We start from the raw sequence: 19,742 nt of genomic DNA on the forward strand, positions 1-19,742 counted from the left end.
GCAAATCATAAAATAAAAGCATATTAATTAGCTGAACAATTGACCATACTAAATAGATATGTGAACATACATACTGGGGGGTTTGAGCCAAGGAATCATCAATATTGATATTTATACTGAAATGTCTCTATTATGCCTTCCATTTTAAGCAGCTTTATAAGCATCATCTGGCGGCAAGCGTTCCTACCCCTGGTCTACGAATGGAGAGCTGAGGGTCCCAGAGGGTGACTCGGAGTCGAGCATCAGTAGCGAGGCCAGGACGCTGGAACTCTGGGGAGACTCTCTGGGTGCCTCCTCTCTTGGTGACGGTGGGAAAGGTAGTTGTGTGCTGGGGTGTGTTTGTTTGTTTCACAAAGGAGGAAACTTCCCCATAGTTCAGAGAGTCTGTGCGTGTCACACTTATTATCCCAAAATTGGGGTAGAAACAGAGACAAACACATTTGTCAAAGGGAAATTTCCAAGATGACCATAAGTGACTTTTCTTTTTTTATGTTACAACTACACCTCACTGTGACTCTTTCCTGAAAAATTAAAACTCAAACCTAGAACCCCTTTAAGAGGAAAAAATAGAAATATAGTCAAGGAAACTCAAATTCTCCAGGGGAATCTGGATATTCTGTGAGACCCTAAAACCTAAAAGCATATGATAAACTATGTTAAATCAGAGCGAATGTTTTTTGATTCTGTATAAGAAATTGAAAAATACCCTTTGGGTTACCATGTGAATGTGAGAATCCATTATTAAAAAAAAAAAAAAACCAACTTTGTCTCTCTTCTAGTTTATTCAAGTCTAAAATCTAAGGACATTCTAGATATTAAAGAAATATGCAAATTAAAATATAACTAAGGTCCTAAGGCTTTTTGAAAATCATGAAATCATTCTCAGCAAGTCTTGGTGCAAGTATAACAGAAAAACCTCTGAATCTTGGTGCTACATAAGTTAAGTGCACATCTGTGGAGTGGCACAGCGGTGGACAAACATGATAACGCCTCATACATGAATGGAAATATACTATAGATTCCTTCTTCCATATTCTGTACCAGAATGAGGCCTTAATATGTTACCCCAACATACTGTAACTGAAACTGAAGCTGATTCAAAGAAAAGCCATTAAGGGGCAACTGGGTGGTTCAGTCGGTTAAGCCTCCGACTCTTGACTTCATCTCAGGTCATGATCTCAGGGTCGTGAGATCAAGCCCCGCATCAGGCTCCGTGCAGGGCAGGGAAGCTACTTGAGATTCTCTCCCTCTCCCTCTGCCCCTCCCCACCCCCACACATGGTCTCTCTCTCTCTCTAAAAAAAAAAGAAGAAGAGCCATTAAGGTGATAACTGGAATCAGAATTTGCCCTTTGAAGAAAAACTAAGGGAATGAGGATTATTATCCATAAAAGAAAAAAAAAAAAAAAAGCCCAGGAGGAGGATTGTTAAGAGCCTTTGAGAATGAGGAGGTATATTCCATGGGTAGCGAGAACACCTCATCTTCCTCTTGGTACAGGACAAGAGGAATCTATGAGGAGAGGGTTAAGGTGAACATTAGAATTCCCAGCTATAAGCTGTCTTCATAAGACAAATTCCTTATTTTATTTGCCCCAAAATGTATTTTCCTGTCTCCTTTTTCATTGCCTACCCAGCCCAAAGAAAACAGACAGGAAGCCAAGGCTTGGTAATATGAGTGTAGCTGTCTCCGCAGCCAAACATGTTCCAAATAGGCCCATTAACTGAAATGCACCCACCACCCTATTTCCTGCCAGCGTCAGTCTGGGGCATCTGCTGGAACGAGGGACAGGGAGACCAGGAGAAAAAGTGGTCAGGGAAAGTCATTGTTTTTTATGCTGCTTTCCCCGTTGTTTAAGACTTCTTATCCGGATTATGAATAGATTTTAGAACTCAACGGGGCCTTTAGAGATGACCCCAACAGCCCCCAGACCACCAGCAAGCAAGGTGCTCATAGACAAAGCAACTCAGTAAGGCCTGCGGAGGTCAAACAAGGAGCCTGTGGTCTTCAGCCATTGGCCAGCTCAGCCTGGACGGCACACGGTTCCTGTCCTAGCTGAGCAGCTTCCCACTCATCGTGTGGCACCACCAGGGCTGGCGTTCTCGCTCGATCTTCCCTCCCTCTCACGGCTGCCATGGAGGACTGAAAGTCTCCCAATCGACACACAGAAACACCTAAGAGCTAAGCCCTGTGTGGTGCCAAGGCTGGTTTTCAACGCAAGCAGAAGCAGCCACGAGGATTCGATTACAAAGTTAACAGCTCCCCCATTACCCCACGCAAACTTCCATCAGCGCATCTTGCTGGGTCTAACTAGTTTCACAACTGGGGAATTATATAGCACTTGTCCCTGTCAGATCCATGGATTCTGTTCCTCACACACATACAAAAAAAGAAGTATTGGTGTGGTGTTGATACAGCTGTAAACATTAACAAGAGAGCTTATGGAATTGTCCCTGGAAGTTATTTTTTTTAATAGGCCACATTTTTGGAATGGCAGATTCCCTGAGGGCTAAGGAGAGGGCTACACAATCTTGCATGGCTCCTCTAAACACTGGGACTTTATGTGGGCTCTGGGTCACAAGTAAACTTCATAAAGCCTTGCCTCTGCTTTTTACAGCCGTTTCCCTGGGCTTTCCTGGAGACCGTATGAGATGTGAGCTCAGCATACGGATGGGTGAGTACGCTTTTTTTTCCTCTTAGCCCAAGGCTTCAGGGAAGCCACAGGAGGTTGTAGGCGAGAATAAAGGACCTGAAGCAGCACTGCTAAGTACGAAAAATGTTAAGAGCAGGTGAAATTTTAAAAGCCTCAATGACCTTCTGGAAATTACCTTCAAACACGAGCTACCAAGTATCTACAGACACCTAGCATAATTCAAGGAATATCTGTCCGTGGCTGCGTACGTACAAACAAAAGGATGCGTTTTTCCTTGTAGATGTCGGCCCCTTCATAGCCACCACCACAACCACAACAATATTCTTACAGCACAAGGAAGAACAAAAGCTGAACAGGTTCTTCATCTTTCAACCATGACAAACACCGGCTACCGCTAAACCACATCAGGGTTAGCATGCGAATTATGGGCTGAAAGAAGGCGTTCTTCAGTCCTCCACACTCAAGGAGTCGCTTCAGAAATCGAGAGCATGGAAGACAAGGGCACACTGAGTTAAATCAAAGACAGGGGACTCTGCCATGGTACAGGAAGAACTGAATGTCAGCCGAAGGGCCGAAGAGGGTGTCTTCCAAACAGGAGAAAGGTATAAAGAATGGGAAACTTTCTCCCTTGGGCAGTGGCTCTTCCACTCCAGCTAGATAAGAAAACCCTCCAGGGAGCTTTGAAAAATATAGATGTCGAGACCCCACATAAGCTCAATTAAATCAGAATCACTGGGAAGTGGGTCCTGGGGAGTTATTTTGTACAAGCTTCGAGCATGGTCTGGTGTGTAGCCAAAGCAGAGGACCACTGCCCAAGATGACCTCACCGTCCCACCTACTCGATGCCACCTGTTTGCTCCAATGACACCCCCATTTCCGAGGTAAGCTCTGACCTCTGTCCTGAGTTCCAGGTCTGTAGGTCCCACGGCCTACTGGACTCTCCCCTGGGAGGTCTAAAAGATACCTTAAATGCACTATATTTAAGACACAATTCTTGACTCTTCTTGCCAAAGAACCCTATTCCTCTCTAGGAGTACCCTCACCTCAGTAAGTGGCACCGGCCAAAAACTTAGACATTTTCCTTGATTTCCCCTTATCCCTCCCTCCTCACATTCAATCTATTACCAAGTCTTGTCATTTCCATCTTGAAAGTGTATCTCAAAGCCACTTAGTGCTCTCACTTCTACTGGTACAACCCTAGTCCAGGACCCCATCATCTCTCTCTGGGCATCTGACATGGTCTACTTGCACTTTCCCATCCCAAACCTCTCCATATTCCCAAAATGCTCTCCCCCCTATTTCTCTGTAGGGCCCCCTCCTTCTCACTCCTGCAACCTCACAGTGAACACCACTTCCTATGAGAGGTCTTGCCTGCCTACTATACCCAGAGCAGGTTTCCTCCGCCTTGAGCACACCCTGCCTTTATATCCTTTATGGCTATTACCACAATCTGTACTTATCTTGTGTATTTGTCTCCTCTGCAGGATAGAAGCCCCATGAGGATGAGTGCTCTGTCTTGTTTAAAGTTGTACCCTTACTTAGTGCCTGCCATATAGTAGGTGATCAACAGATATTTATTCAATGAATGCATGTTCTCCTCTTCTAGATAAATGTCCTGGTGGAGAGAAAACTTTCTGGCCCAGGATATCATAGTATAATGCTATCTTTCCTCCTCCCCAGAAAAACCCTTCTTTTATTTGGCAATCTAGTGAATCCAGTGGGCAAAGCCTTTCTTTAGAGACCAGACCTTATTGGTGCTTGCTAAGAAATTTCCCTAAAGGACATTCATTTAAGTGAATGGTTAATTGCTTGCTTGCTTTCTGAAAAAGCCCTCACTTATAATTCTTCAGCACTGTTGCAAGTCATTTAGAATCAGAGCACTGAAAGGGACAAGAGAAGTCATTCTGACTCTACATTTCAGAGCACTGTACTTCTTTTATGAATAAGGACCCTGAATCCCTGAGCAGAGAAGTGACTTGCCCAAAATCACATAGTTAGTGGCAGGACTAGAACTCAGGGTTTCTGACTGCTGGTCCCAGGCTCTTTTCCCTCCCACTATCAACCAGCTTATTTTAGAGTATAACACTGCAGTACCAGGGGAAATCATGGTCAAAGTGGATTTAAAATGGAAAAAAAAAAGTAATTTTCAGAAACAATTTCTTTCAAAAAGTTGAGTGTATTTGGCTGAATATGACTTTTGTTGCAATAAACTCAGGGGCACGAGAAGAAAGCATGATCCAAAGGTCACAGCATTCACACATCCTTAGAGCAAAGACGCATGAGGAACAGTTAGGTCCCTAAGCAAGAGTGCAGCTGATTGTCCCATCCCTCCCCGCCCAGCTCTGGTAGCGCAAGGGGCCCACACTCACAGAGGCCAGTTGGGAATGCTGCCATTAGGATTTCTGCTTAAAAGATCACGCATCTGAAAGGGGTATGTGAAGACCTGGAAACTGTGTTGCATGAACTGCGAAAACAAACTTGCCTCTCTGATGGGTCCCATTTTGCCCATTTTTATAAAAGTCTACTGAGAACTGCATAACAACGGTGGAAAGCAGTGTGGGCGCCCGGCCAGACCATCACACTCTATGCCCTGTACTCACAGCGGGTGCAGTACACATCAGCTATCCTTCCCTCAAAGGGAAAGACGGACTCCTGAAGGATGCCCAAAAGCACCTCCAGAAGAGTGCACCTTCCAAAAACAAGGCAACTTCACCAAGAGGGCACCATGTCATGGCAGGCCTGCTCTCATGTGGCGCAGGAGGGTCATTTCGTGGATCACTAGGGCATGATGTATGGCAGCTCACCTTTTTAACATCAGTATTCTAAATCAATTTTAAGCGCTCCCTTCTCTTATTGGTTATCTACTTCCATCCTGGGTATCATTTTCAAATAAAATAAATAAAGTGAAAAGGCAGAGGGACCCTCTGCAAGGGACCCTCAATCAGGAACCAGTACGACGTCCACATCTGGAAAGGTTAGTCCAGCTAGCATGTATGTGGGCAGGGCATCTGCCCACATGCGAGTCTCCCCAGGCATTGGAAGGAGGAGGAGAGAGACGTTCTTCAAGATAATGTCCTTGTCCTCCAGCAGTTCACAGTTTAGGAGGAAAGAAAGACAAGCCATGAAATATAACTGAAGAAGGTTGTGATGAGGGCAATGACTAAAATGCTTAGGTTTGGGGATCAATTGAGGAAATATGAATACAGACTATTTTAAAATATTAAGGAAGTGGTGCGTTTTGAGATTATGTAAGAATATGCCCTTATTTTTTAGAAGAGCTAACCAATATATTCAGGGGGTAAGTGTCGTGATGTCTGGTATTTGCTTTAAAACCTTTCAGCAAAATATTAGACGAAGCAAATGTGGCAAAATGTTATTAGTTATAAAATAAGGTGATGGGTATATGGGATTTTATTAAATATAACCTCTTTTAATATGTTTGAAATTTTTCATAATAAAAGGAAAACTTAAAAAGAAAACCAATAAACTGCTCTGGGAAGAACAGGAAAGCAACTGATATTTGACTAAAAGGAAAGAGGAAGCTCTCACTGATGAGATCATTATGTCCTAGAAGGTCGAGTAGGATTTTGATAAGCAGAGAGGAAAGGAGGAAAGCTAGCTGGAGGACAAATGACAGAAACATGATAAGAAAGATCTTGTGAGACAAGATAGTGTTGAACACGTACGGGATGCGAATCTCAACACAGAAGCGCGCTGTTCTTCAAATCACTTGATGCCTCTACTTTCTCAACCACACATTAGTTCTTTTAAACTCTGCAATCTCTATGGGAACCTGCCCTTTGCAGACAGATCTTCTTATCCCCTGACTAATGAAACGATCCTTTGGCAGCCCAGGAGCCTCCTCTGCCGGGCACTCAGGCTTCCCTGGAGGACGGGGCGACCTCCAGAGATGTTAGCTAATTTTGCTGTCAGCAAGTGTGCGAGAGGAGGAGACCTGGTCCAGTACTCAAGGGCTCAAGCCCCAGGATATTCAGAACATTCAGATGTTCTGACAATGATCCTTGGAGTAAAAAAGCAAGAGTTGCCATTTTTCAGAGTCAACTGGATATACAGCCATGAAGCTGCTACTCCACAGCAGGTCTGGAAAAACAACAAAAATGAAGCCTTGGTTCCAATCTCTCTACCCTGAAAGTGATACATGAAGGAGTGCTTGCAGGGAGGGGCTCGGGAACAGGCCGACGAATTTTAAAGTCCTAATTCTATTCCAAACGAAATTACCTGGAATTCTACTACTAAGGATGAGCCTTAGTTCATCTTGGAGAATTCGGTTTAGATGGTTTGCAGCAAAAGCAACGTAACAGGGTTGAGATTACACAGACTCAAGGGAGTTCTTAGAGGAGCCGTGCAAAGTTGGGACCCAAATACTTTGTAACTATGGAGCCTCCAGATGGAAAACCCTGATTTTCTGCATTCCTATGTACATGTGAAAATGGAAATACTACTAAGAAAAGTGAAACTCCTCTCTGTCTACATTCAGATGACTACAATTCACTGGTGGTTTGTGAAAATCTAAAAAGCAAAGACCTAAAAAATAAAAAAAATAATAAAAAAATAAAATAAAAAGCAAAGACCTATACTCTTGTGATGCTTGTAATGTTTGGTTAAGCCCTTTGCCTCCCCCTGACACACCCACGCCCCCACTACAAACAGTCCCAACCAGCTTCTCCTCGAATTTCTTTATTTCCCTTAATATCACCACTTTCTAGTCTCCGAGGCTCAAAATCTGGCCCAGGTATACCTTTGCCGCCTCCCTCTCCTGGACCGCAGCATCCGGGTAAGGCCATTCCTGGTTTCTGCAGGGAGGGGCCCCCACTTTCCAGTCCCACTGGAATCACTCCTAACCGCTCACTTGTATCTAACCCACCAGAGAAGCAGCCTGGAGTGAACGGAAGGACCCCAACGAGTTGTATGGCCAACCGCAGGAAGGGATTTAATGGAACTCTCCGGGCCTGCCGAAAATGAAGGGTTCATTTCTAAAGTCCTTTCAGTCCCTAAATCCTTACATGACTCACCTGCTCAAAACCTCTCAACTGTCTAACACTGTCTTTTGAATTAAACAGAGCTCCCTGAGCCCAGCAGGGAAAACAAAGACTTGGAAAGACCTGGAAAATACGGTCTGAATGTACGTTGTCAACTCTCATTTTGGACGGCTACAACTGTACCACTGCCCACCAATGCTCTACTCACACTGGACTATCCACGGTTCTTCTAGAGCCTGCATGCCTTTGCACAAGCTGTCTTCCCCCACTTAGAATACCCTCGCCCCATCATCTCCATTTGGCCATCGCACCTTTCTGGTCTTTTCTGTCTCTAGAGCCTCCGTGATCCCTCTGGTTTCCATCTCAGCAAGCTGAAAGCAGCTACAACTGTTTTTTGTCTACTACATGTGGATATACTTAAGTGTGGTAGGCATTCAGTAAGCATTAACTGACTCTGAATTGATATAAAATATTTATACAAAATTTCAAACCCTACTATCTTAGATTCTCCTGGACTTGACTAGGAACCCCTTGAGGATGGGTGTCATGTCTCATGTCTAGCGCCTAACTCGGAGCCTAGGTACAAAGAAGGCCCACAACAAATGTTTACTGAATTAAAAAATAAGAAGACTATAAATTTAGAATTATCTCTCCTTTTATCCAGCAAAAGAAAGGAGGAGAAAAAGGAAAAAAAAAAAAAAGAGCTAGTCATTGGGAAACATTTCCCACAGTAAAATTGATGAGTCTATAATCTTTGCTGGGAAAGGCTGCTGAATCATCTTTTTTCCTCAGTATGCTGTCTGGTTCAGGTCAAAAACTATTTCTGGACTAGAACAGTAAAGTGGACTAAGAAATTGCCTTCATGCTTCAGAAACCTCTAGGCCCTCTGAGCCACTAGAAGTGAGCAGCCATGCAACAGGTCATGTGCACGGGGCCCCAGCGCTCACAAAAGACAGCTCATGAGAGGAGACAGCTCTAGAGCCATGTTAGTGTGTGGCTTCAGACAGAGGACCACAGATCATAAACAAATCTCCTTCCAGGAGATTCTTCTCTGATGGCATTTCAAAAATGAACTAACAGAGCTTCTCTCTAAGGGCCCTTCTTAATATATAAACCAATTTCTAAAGGAAAAAAAATCATAATCACTTCCACATAGCTTCAAGAGCCCCTTTTCAGCCCTTGAACAGAGTCAGGCATGTAGCATTCAAAGTTTATCAAGGAAGAGGAGAGGAAGAACAATTTCACCCAAGAGAGGACTGAAGCCTTCCAGTCTCTTGGGTAAAAACATAATTATGGGAAGAAAAAAACATAATCTACTCAAGAGACATAATTACATAGTTAAGCCATAGACTCCATAGAAATATTCTAGGAACTCCAGTTCATAGAAAAAAATGTTAAAAACTGAATTCGCTTTCTTTTAATAACGAAAGGCGCCAGTTTAGATCAGTGAGTAAAAAGTTCACTCTCCCAAACTCATTTTTTAAACGCAATTGGATGCATGAGAGAGATCACTGAAGGACAGCCTCTTTCAAAATCTAGGCTTCTAAAGGCTCAAGAATTCAAGATCTTTCAATAAATATGCTAATGAAAGAATTGTGAAATATTAACATGCATGTATAGTAACTGCGAGTTCCTTTATACCTTTTGGATTTCAGGCTGTGGCAAATCACACCCATCAGAGACTGAAGGGGCAATCAGGGTAGGCCAGTATCAGTCACACATCAGGGAATAGCTTCTAAAAAACATATGCTTAGAGTGTAATCCTTTTTCTTGAAATAATGGACTCAAAAAACTTGAGACATCTAAAGAAAAAGAAACTCACAGGAGGCAAGAAGAAAATAAAAGGCTTAAAAAAATTTGAAGAAAGACCAGATGAAAGTATAATGGAAACACACAAGGGGAGACGTAATACTTTTTGCAAGCAGGGGGAAAAAAGAGCTCCCAGAGAACCTGGCTGACTTCACCGTAGCCCCGCTCCCAGGTCCTAAAACACCCCTCATCTCCTCGGTCCCTTTACCTCCAGATTCTCTGGCCCTGAACAGCTCCAAATCTGCTGTCTTTGACTTCTTCCCCCTGTCATTTCCAAGGGATGCTCTTTTCTCTTTCCTCCCATTTCAAAGCAAGATTACATGAATGAGAATTTTTCAAACCTGGAGGAGAATAGGGATTTCCAGACCATGTTCTTCACTTTAGAAAAGTAACCGATGCCCCAAAAAAATCCTATGATTTGTTTGAAATCCTGGAGGTAGGCAGTGACACTGGAAGCCAGTCCCCTGACCTGCCTCAACCCTCCTTTTCATACAAGGAAAGAAAAGGGGAGGGGGGAGGTGAAGGCTGAGAAAAAGATGCCCAGAAAGAACAGAATAAGAAAAAGCAGAGAAGGGGCATCTGGGTGGCTCAGTCGGTTAAGCGTCTGCCTTCGGTTTCAGTCATGATCCCGGGGTCCTGGGGTCGAGCCCTGCATCAGGCTCCCTGCTCAGCGGAGAGCCTGCTTCTCCCTCTCCCTCTGCCTGCCACTCCCCCTGCTTGTGTTCCCTCTCTCTCTCTCTCTCTGTCAAATAAATAAATAAAAATTTAAAAAAGAAAGAAAGAAGAAGCAGAGAAGCTTACGTCTGAGAATTCCTTACATTATACCGGTCTTCCCAACTCCGTTTTATCACCATACCTCTTGTCCTCCGAGTAATCACAACCCAACATCCACAACCATCCTGGGCCATCTGAAACTCCATCTCTCCCTTCAGTTTCTGGGAAATAAACAAAAGATCTCTTTCTCTATGTTTACACTTACCCCCCCCCCCAAAAAAAACTTAGTAAAACTTGAGTGTTTGACTTCTGAAAATACTTCCTTTGCCTTCTTTTACTCTAAGATACTTCACACACCCCAGTTTTGTGCCACTAGCATTTGTGGACCCCACTGAGAGATGTAAGGATTGTTTTTTAATGGTAACGTTTTAAGCAATGGAAATGGTAGTTTCCATAGCTGAACAAAAAGCATCACTGTTTATTTGCCAATAATCCAGCTAAACATGGATAGCATTATTCTTCAAAGAGGCCAGTGACAACCAGCCCACAGACTGTCACGCAATTCCTGGATCCTGACGGACTGTCCTTAGCATGCGATCGTCCCTGTTTCTCTTTCATTATTATGGTTTGGGACATACGTTATGTAACCGAATGTGTGCCTGAAGCAGAGAAAGAAAACAGGACGTAAGAGTAACGACGAAGTGCGAAGGGCTCCTCTCTTGACACACGCCGCGACCGAAGCAGAACATCATTTTCCATTTTCCCAGCTCCGGAACAGGAAGAAAACGTTAAAAAGTAATAACCAAGGAAAAATTCAGCCAGCTCCCGCAGCCCTGTCTTGCTGTGCTGAATGGCAGTGAAGATCATAGAGGAAATAAAAAGAAAAAGACAGAAAAAGGAAGGGGGGGGGGGGGGGGAGAGAAATTTCTTGCTTCAACTGGACCTAGTCCAGCTGGCAAGAAGAGGTGGTTTTCTTAACGCTTGCAAAACCTGATTACTTTTTTAAAGGAATGAAGAAGGAGATGTAAACACAGCCATTAAACCAGATTTAAGGTACTTAGCTTTAATCTAGTCTAAGACTTCTCTGATCGTCTGCTCCCCTGCAGTTCTCGGCTCGCTAGACATTAATACGGGCAAGTCAGGGTCTTCTGAGCAGCAATGGTTGGCAGCTGAGCTCTGTGGTTACCGTCTCAGGTCAGGCATGGAAGGAACAGTGGCTTAAGCAATAATGGATGGATGTCTGTTGTGTGCCGTGTCTGTCAGAAGTCTGTTTTACTACATTAAAGGGCTATTGTGTTTATAGCTACACAACAGGTCTTAAACAGATTGTTTAAACATGATTAAACAGGAGATGTCTTTGAAATAAGCCCCCTAATAAAATTCAGATGGGTAAGGAACTGAAAAATGCCATCGACAATATATATATTTAAAAAAGAAAAAAAAAAGATCATTTCTCTCTAAGCTGCAAGGGTAACATGATATAAACTCCAAAATAAAACAGTTAGCAAGTTAAACACAAAGGATCCCCCTCCTACCTTAGCACCGTTTTCCACTGGAATAGCGCTCGTCCACCTGTCCACCCTCCTTAATGCTCTTGCCCCATTTACTAGAGGCTTGACAGACAGATAATTGCTTTCCTCAGTCGCGTGAAATGAAAGGAGTCTATTGTGTTAATCCCGGTATTCTTATCTGCTGTGAACTCTGAATAAGGAACTGAGAACTCTACCTCTTCATTCCAAAACTCCTGGAGTTCACTCACACTCAGGTCTGCTGAAGTGTTCTTACATTCCAGGCTGTCACGGAAGGTGCCAAGTATTTTGAGTAGGATCAAGTTATTGTTATATAAAAGGGAATCGAAAGGACTGCTAAATGGAGTCTAGAGATAGCAAGTTTTAACCTTTTTTCTCAGGGACAGATGAGAAAAATGCATTCTTTTCAATCCAAAAGAAGCGGGTTGGTGCTCGTTTTCAGGCTTTCTCGGCACCCCTACTTCAAGGGAAGAACACTTCGGAGACGCTAGCTTCATAGTCCATTTTTTTTGAATATTCAAAAAAAAGTCAGGTGATGAAAATTAAAACTTTTCTGTTTTTCAAAAGCAAGTGCAGTGTTAAGTCTGAAGGATCTCTGTCTGACAGCTTCATGCTGAATTATTTAATCAATGACAGTTTGGTGAATGCTTTTTTCCATGTGAAATATACAAAGTGTTGGCTTTTCCACATATCCATGTACACAGGTATCTCTATCATATATCTCTATCTATATCGATGTACAGAGAAGGAGAGGAGCACACCAGTGGAAGTAAGAGTGATTGATACTACTGAGTTCCGGGTCCCTTTCAGGTAGTTGGGGATGCCATCCTCCAGAAACCCAACATGCTTTACATTCTGTTTACACCATGACACCACAACCCCTCTGACTACGGAACACATCTTTCCTTGCAACGTGGCATTCTTATGTATCAGCCTAATTAGATGCCTTTGTTGTTGGCTGTCTGTTTTGTTTTTTCAAAATGGCACACGCTCAAGAATCTATGACACTCACTGGAAAAGAAGTAATGCAATCTGAAAAGTGGCGCAACCGATAAAAGCACATCATCTTTGCTCCTTTCTCATCTGGGTCCTATCTCTTTAATATTCACTGAGAATATTCACAGAAAGGATATCCTTTCTGCTCCCAGGATAGGCTCTTCCCAAGAGTTAACTGGCCTAATGGCTCAAAACATCCTACTGACAACCTGGGACGCTGAACACCAAAACTCTGCCCAATAGAACTGATGATTGCCCACTAGGGACTAAGAAAAAGTACCGCATGCCTGCGTCAGGGGATGTGGGTGCTGCTGCTAATGGTTAAGCTGTGAACTTCTCAGGTACAGAATCTCCTTATCTGCAAAATAACAGACTACCTAACTTCCAGTTCTACGAATCAGTGATGCCACAGATGCCTCACCTGTCACTACGGGCCACACACACACACACACACAATTAGTGAACTCCATAAAAGAAAGTTCACTAAAAGACTCAGCCACTATGTGACTAAATAGGAGAATCCCGTATCTAAATCTGGGCTTGCCTACACAAAGAGCAGAAACCCGGCAGTCTGTTCCTAGCTTTGCTGCTAATTTGGTTGAGGAGCTGTGGGCAAATAATCTATCACCTCTGTGACTCAACTTCCTCACCTGTCAATGAGGATCGAAGTATGTGCAGAACAGGAATATCACCAGGATGAAATGTAATTAATAGAGGAGAAAACATCCCATACAGGTAAAGCCACTGTGCAAATACACTATCCATTTATCAATTAAAATTGCCTATGCACCATGAACTGGGCTAAACTAGGGGGCTCACAAGCTCACAACATCCTGGGAGGGGCATCGTATAAGCAAATCATTACAGCAATGGGATAAACACCATATCCAAAGTCTGAACAGGCAAAGGGGAACCAAAGAATAAATACTTAGCTTCCCAGGGTGGTCAGAGAGGGCTTATAGAAGAGATGGCATTTCAGGATAAGTAGAATTCAGTCAAGCAAATGCAGAAGAAAAAGACATTCCAAGCAGAAGGAACAGGAAGTGCAAAGACAAAAAGATTAAAAAAGTGTGGAGTGAAACAATTTGGCTCGGCTGGAGCTCAGCCACGGGGGCGCGGGGCAGGGGAAGGCAGGTGGGCAGGTCAGATGCTGAAAGGCCTTGCACACGAGCCCACACAGTCTGAGCATCATCCTGTAAGTCACAGGGAAGCCTGAGGTATTTGAAGCATGGGTGTGCCATGAGCTGACTTCCAGTTTCGGAGGACCACTCCGCTTGCAGGGAAAACAGATCTTCAAGGGGGTGCAGTTAGAGGCACGAAGCCAGTAAGGAAAAGACGTTTGCATTATAGGCCAGGAGATGCCACAGAGAGCAGGAACCAAGCGAAAGCGGTGTTAACGGGTGTGAGGGAGTACCTGCGAGACCCACAGCAGAGACACAGAGGGCAGTACAACAGGACAGTCAGACGGAGAGACGATGAGTCTCAGGTCTCTGGCTTGGACAGCTGTGTGAACTGTGGGGCCCTCAAAACGGGTAAAACCCAAGGGGGTCCCTATTTGAAGAGAGAAGTTTGGTGGAAGTGGAGGTGGGGAGCCCCAGATATTGGGTTGGGACATCAGTTTGAAGTGCCCCTGGGACATATTGAGCCCTTTCTGGGCCAAGTCCTGAGTCGGACTGTGGCTCTGTACTTACCACTTGCACAGGTCAGAGAATAAGCAAAATTTGTTGTGGTCTAAATATTACACTGGGGATGCCAAAATCGGAGCCAACCTCAAAGATGCAGGAGAGCGGAGGAAAACAATCGATCAAGAGCAAAACTCTCTACCATTAACGGTCTTTCCCAGTGTATCTTCTGGGAAAGACTCCTTCCTGATCCCCAGGAAGCAGCATATGTGAGCGCTTCTCATCGTGCCATTGGCGCTCAGGAGAGGTAGGGAAACAAAATAAAATAAATGCAGTCCCTCACCTCCACCCTCCCCCTTTCTGCGCTCACTCCCGTTGCCCATCAGAAAGTAACATACGGGGATGGAAGAAAAGAACCCATCTGTTATGGATGGGGATACAGCAGGGATCCAATGCAAACAGCACGAGTGATACCATTTACAGAAGAGCAACCTGACTAATAAACACACATAAAAGGACTTTGGGGGAAAAAAAAGTCTGAGCCACCACGTTGGCCTGAAGGGTTTTAGATCTTTGCCTTTACCCTCTATGAAAGCTGAACTGCAGAAGTTGCTAAAATCTAAAACAATGTAGAATTTCCCTTGAAGAAACATGGTTATCACCTCCACTGGTTTTGTAACAGGCTTCTTTTCCATTCATTCAAAAATTAGGCCCTTAGCTATTTTGTTCATTTTACGTACCAGTTCACGGCATAAATTTTTATTCCTTGATCCTAATCTGAAGACAAGCTTCAATATGCAGTTAAGAAGTTAATTCAATTAACCCAATCTACTTGGTTCGACTGAATTACATTCAGCCGGGTATCTACAATGTGCAAAAATATTGTCACATCCGTACCAGCACAGCTCCAGCAGAAGTCAACGACTACACAACTAAAAAAACAAAACGACAGGATGGTTAGAGTACCGGAGAAAGGAGCATGGGAACTTAGCCCCTAACGTGGGCATAGGCCCCAGATTAACAGAGAAGAGAGCAAACGCCAGTCAAAGCTGAAGGGCCAGGCTGAAACTCCATCAACAGACTTACAAAGGGAGCCAGGGTCAAGGCGGAGGGCTGCGAGGGTTTTTTATGACAACGATAAGTGTAGTGCTAGTCTCCTGGAAGTCACCATCTGTCTGCCTAGAATTTAATATTCAAGAATTTCTGCCAATAAGTTGAATCACTGATACTCAAGATGCAGCTCAAGTACTTTCACTTCAATAAAATCTTCCTTCCAAACCCCCAGACAGAAGTAAAATTAGTTCCGAACGTCCATGTCACTTCGGCTCTGCCACCTTCTTATGCCCTTTCTCATTTTTTGTCACTTTCTGTCACACAGTCCCAGTCATTGATACCCACACTTTACCCTCTTCCCAGACTGGGCCTCTCCCTGAGCCAAACACGTGTCTAAGTCCTCTCTGAATTCTTACGGCCCCTTTTGAACATACATATATGGTAGGTGCCCGGTAAGTGTTCGTGGATAAATATATGAATGAATCCAGAATGTGGGTCAGTGGCTGATTAACACATACACGAGCAGCCTGTCCACTTAGTAAAAACCAGTTCTCATGATCAAAACACCTAAGGCAACTGAAAAGCCTTCTAAGCATTCAGTCACAGCTATCTTACCCTCTTCCTATACAGTCTGAAATGGAAAGTGAGACTTAATACCTGGTGAGTACTCTCTGGCAGCCTGGCACCCAAGGAGACATTTGAACTTCCTAGCTTTAGACACAGCCAGAGTAAGCTTCACAGAGTCTGATAATTTTCCAGGCTTATTAAAGGAAATGAACAAAATCAACTTTTTGCTTGTAGTCTTTCTACAGCAAAGACTAAAACAGACCGCCTCCCCAAAAAAGTGAAATGTGTTAATGTATCATTGCAATGTACACATTGTACTGTATACTTAAGTACTTAAACACATAGAAATACTTAAGTATATATGTAAATATACATATTATATATGAACACAAAACTATTGTGGGTGTTATTTAATATATTTACCTAGTTTAGCTCTTCCCAAAATGTTCCCGGGCAACTGGTATGCAAACTGCATTCCCTCACTTTACCTCTCACTCTGACACAGCTAACTCTGGGACACACAAGTACCATGACAAGTAGTTAGGAAAATTTTCTAGCCACTGAATCTGCATTAAGGGCCTGGGCAGACAGAATGTAATTATCCTAACCTCAAGATGGGTTTTCAGTGTTGACAAATCACATGTTTCACTGAATTAAGAGTACTTTTTCTTTCAAGAACCAAATCCCTTGGCCCAGATAATAATTCACCACGTGTACACCGGAGGTGGCCAGTCTCTTCCCAAGCACCTTGTACCTGTTGACCATGGTGGCATCCGTGAAAAAGGCAAGAAAACATCTGACTTTCATAACGACAGTGGAGGAAGAAAACTTGAAATTCATTCTCAAACATATGTGACTCCTTTCAAGAACTCCTGACTCAAAATTTCAGAGGGAAGTGGCCCTGTAATAACATCTCTTCTGAGAATAGTGCCATATGGTTTTAACAGAGGTTTATTTCCTGAACCCAACGAGGGCTGCTGATTCTCAATCCAACGAAAATAATTATGCAGACAATTTCACTCTATTACTTGCAGTGAAACCCATTCTGTGTGGTCCATACATGCCCACTGACACCTTCAAAGAGACATTAAGCCATTTTTATGTACCATACCCTTAATGGGTGGAACGCAAGGTAAATTTCCTTGAAGATTAGCACCTGTCATCATGTATAAGGCACCCCCACTTTGACCACCACATGTTAATTCTCAGAGTGGGTCAAGAGGAGAGAGATGAACAGAACTTCCACATTGAGTAATAACTAATTACCAGCCAGCTATTAGGAAACACACACACGCACACACACACACACACACACACTAAGAACCAGAAATACTGCATCTCCCAAAGTCAACAGCACTGCTGGGAAATTATTTCAGACACAATTGGCAGGTAGAGGGACTGGGGGAGGGTAGAACTGGGGGAGGGTAATGGAGAACCACTCCCTTGTGTAAATTTTAGCAACATTCAACTGCTAACCTTAAAATAATCAGGAGAATAGGAAAATAAAATCCCTTCAGTGCAAAAGCTGAACAACACAAATGCTGTAAAAATAAAGATTTAAACCAAAGAATACAACCATTAAATAGTGCTTTCAAAGAAGACCACCCTTTAAGCCTAAGAATATTCCCTAAAAACAGAATACACCAACCCACGCCAGGTTGCCCCTGAACCTGAATTTTATTACAGCAGTTGGCTATGAATTGAACTAACTCTCCCTTTTCAGACTACTAAAGATCACGGAGTTTGAAAATAAACCCACGAAAACTACTTTTTGTTTTGCCAGCGCACTTGGCGCACTGCAGAAAGATCCTTTCCCTCCCATAAGATCTGTGCCTTCCAATACCTACCCACTTCTCTTTAAATCAGTGAGAGAAACAACCCTCAAAAAGAGCCAAGCCTCTCTAGCTGTCCACGGGAATGTCGCGAAATCGAAGTAAAATCGCAAATATTCTTTAAGAGGGACAGACAGACAGACGTCAGGGAAAGCAGCGTCCAGGCCTGCAAGGTCAGGGCAGGAACCAGATACACAGCGGCACAGCATTAACCACAAGGCAGGCCCAAAGGCTGTTCCAGGACTGTTTTCTTTAGACTGCCTCAAAGTCTTGCCAAGAAACAGACGGATGCTGCTGAAAGAATCTCTTCCACAGCTGGGCATCTGGGTTCTATGACAGACAGCCCAGCTCCTGTGTGTGTGGCCCGTAGAACATATCGAAAGCTTGGGAGGGAGTACTTGGCAGAACAAGAGAAAACCCAAGGATGGTCTTTTACTTGGGGAGGGGGGGGGGAATCTAATTCCAACATCATGCACATTTGATTAAAACTTTGCCTTTGTTGCTGATACCCTGGACCTAAATTCTGTGTCTCACTTTTCTTATCTGTTTCTGAATATGTACTTACTGATTGGGCAGAGAAATTCCTCTGCTCACTTCCATTTCCAGGAATCTTTTTACATCTCATTTTTGCACAGCCAACACTAAGGCATTTTTGTTTCTAACAATCTGGGGGGAATGTTTGAATAAAAAACAAACTGGAAATCTTGAAATTTCTTAAAAACAGAAACAACTGGAAACTGCTTAGCCATGCATGAGAACTATGTTGCCAAGCAGGTTCTGGTTGAACTTTGTTTAATTAAAAAATAATTCTACTTCCCATCATTTATCAAATTTATCCTCTTAAAACATTAGCAAGTACCAAAGTTTTACTTCGGTAGTGTACTACTAAAACAGTAAAACAGGAACAGAGCTCTATTAAAGAAAGAAAACCAGCCTCTACTGTGTGCCCTTCAAAGTAGAAAGTCAGAGCTCAACAGAGAAAAGGAGGGCTAACCTGAAAAATTAACTGTCAACAGACCTAGCTTCCATTCTCAATAGAATAATAGGATACCATCTTCTCAACTATTCTATTCAATTTAAAAAGCTTTGAAGATGCCTGCAGTGAGGGGTATGAGTATTGCTTGATTGCTGCAGAGAAAAAAAAAAAAGGCACAAAACACAAACTCTGCTTTTTAGGAATTTAAAAACAGAACGATTCCCTGATTTATATACCTAAACATCACCTGAACACTTAGCATTTTGTACCTAAGCCATCCATACCCCTTACGGTCAGGAATTCCTCTAGTGTGGACCTGCTTTTTAATGTTGCAAACCTGGTGAAGCCCATGAGTGGGAATCACTCCACCACATTTTTAAAAGTTGAGACATTTTTGCTCAAAAGAATGGGAAGACCTGGTAATCTCTTACCCCCACTCCCCACCCCATAGTGTCCCTGCGTATTAACATGGCTCCTGGCTTGGTTTTCCATTATCCTCGGCTTCAGCGGGCAAAACTAAATAGCTATACCATTTTAATTACCACAATACCATTATTATGGGTTTTTGGGTTAAATCTCAATTTGTGGGACCTGAATTCACAAAGCCTATAAAAATTTCCCTAGAACAAGGTAGTAGAAGGAGTGAGTTAAAATGAATCTGTTTAATTTTTATGGAAACATTTTGCCTTCTCCAAAGCCACAGTACCTGCCAGAGTCTTGGGCTAACAGAGCTGGGGGCATGTCTTCAAAGAGGTATATTACAGAGGGAAACAGGACTGGAAGTGAGACATTTTAATGCCCAACCTTGGTGCTAGAGAAGGCACGGTTTCTGAGCCTCAAGGGAAACTCCCAGTGACCAAGAGAAGTGTTCTGGGTACCAAAGAAGGACAGGCTGATCAAAGGGCAATCTTGGACTCAGAAGGAGGGCCAGGGTCCACGATGATCTCATCCCCAAAACCTGTGGCCCTCTGTCCATTATCACTCACCTGACACTT

The 19,742-nt window shown here is 43.4% G+C and overlaps 1 protein-coding gene across 6 annotated transcripts in view; it reads right to left on the reverse strand.

Moving 5' to 3' along the window:
* Positions 1–19,742, reverse strand: part of RUNX2 (RUNX family transcription factor 2) — a 212,466-nt gene that overhangs the window by 53,342 nt on the left and 139,382 nt on the right. The gene's annotated exons all lie outside the window — the stretch shown is intronic.

The sequence above is a fragment of the Neomonachus schauinslandi genome, chromosome 8 (assembly GCF_002201575.2).
Source record: "Neomonachus schauinslandi chromosome 8, ASM220157v2, whole genome shotgun sequence".
NCBI classification, from domain to species: domain Eukaryota; kingdom Metazoa; phylum Chordata; class Mammalia; order Carnivora; family Phocidae; genus Neomonachus; species Neomonachus schauinslandi.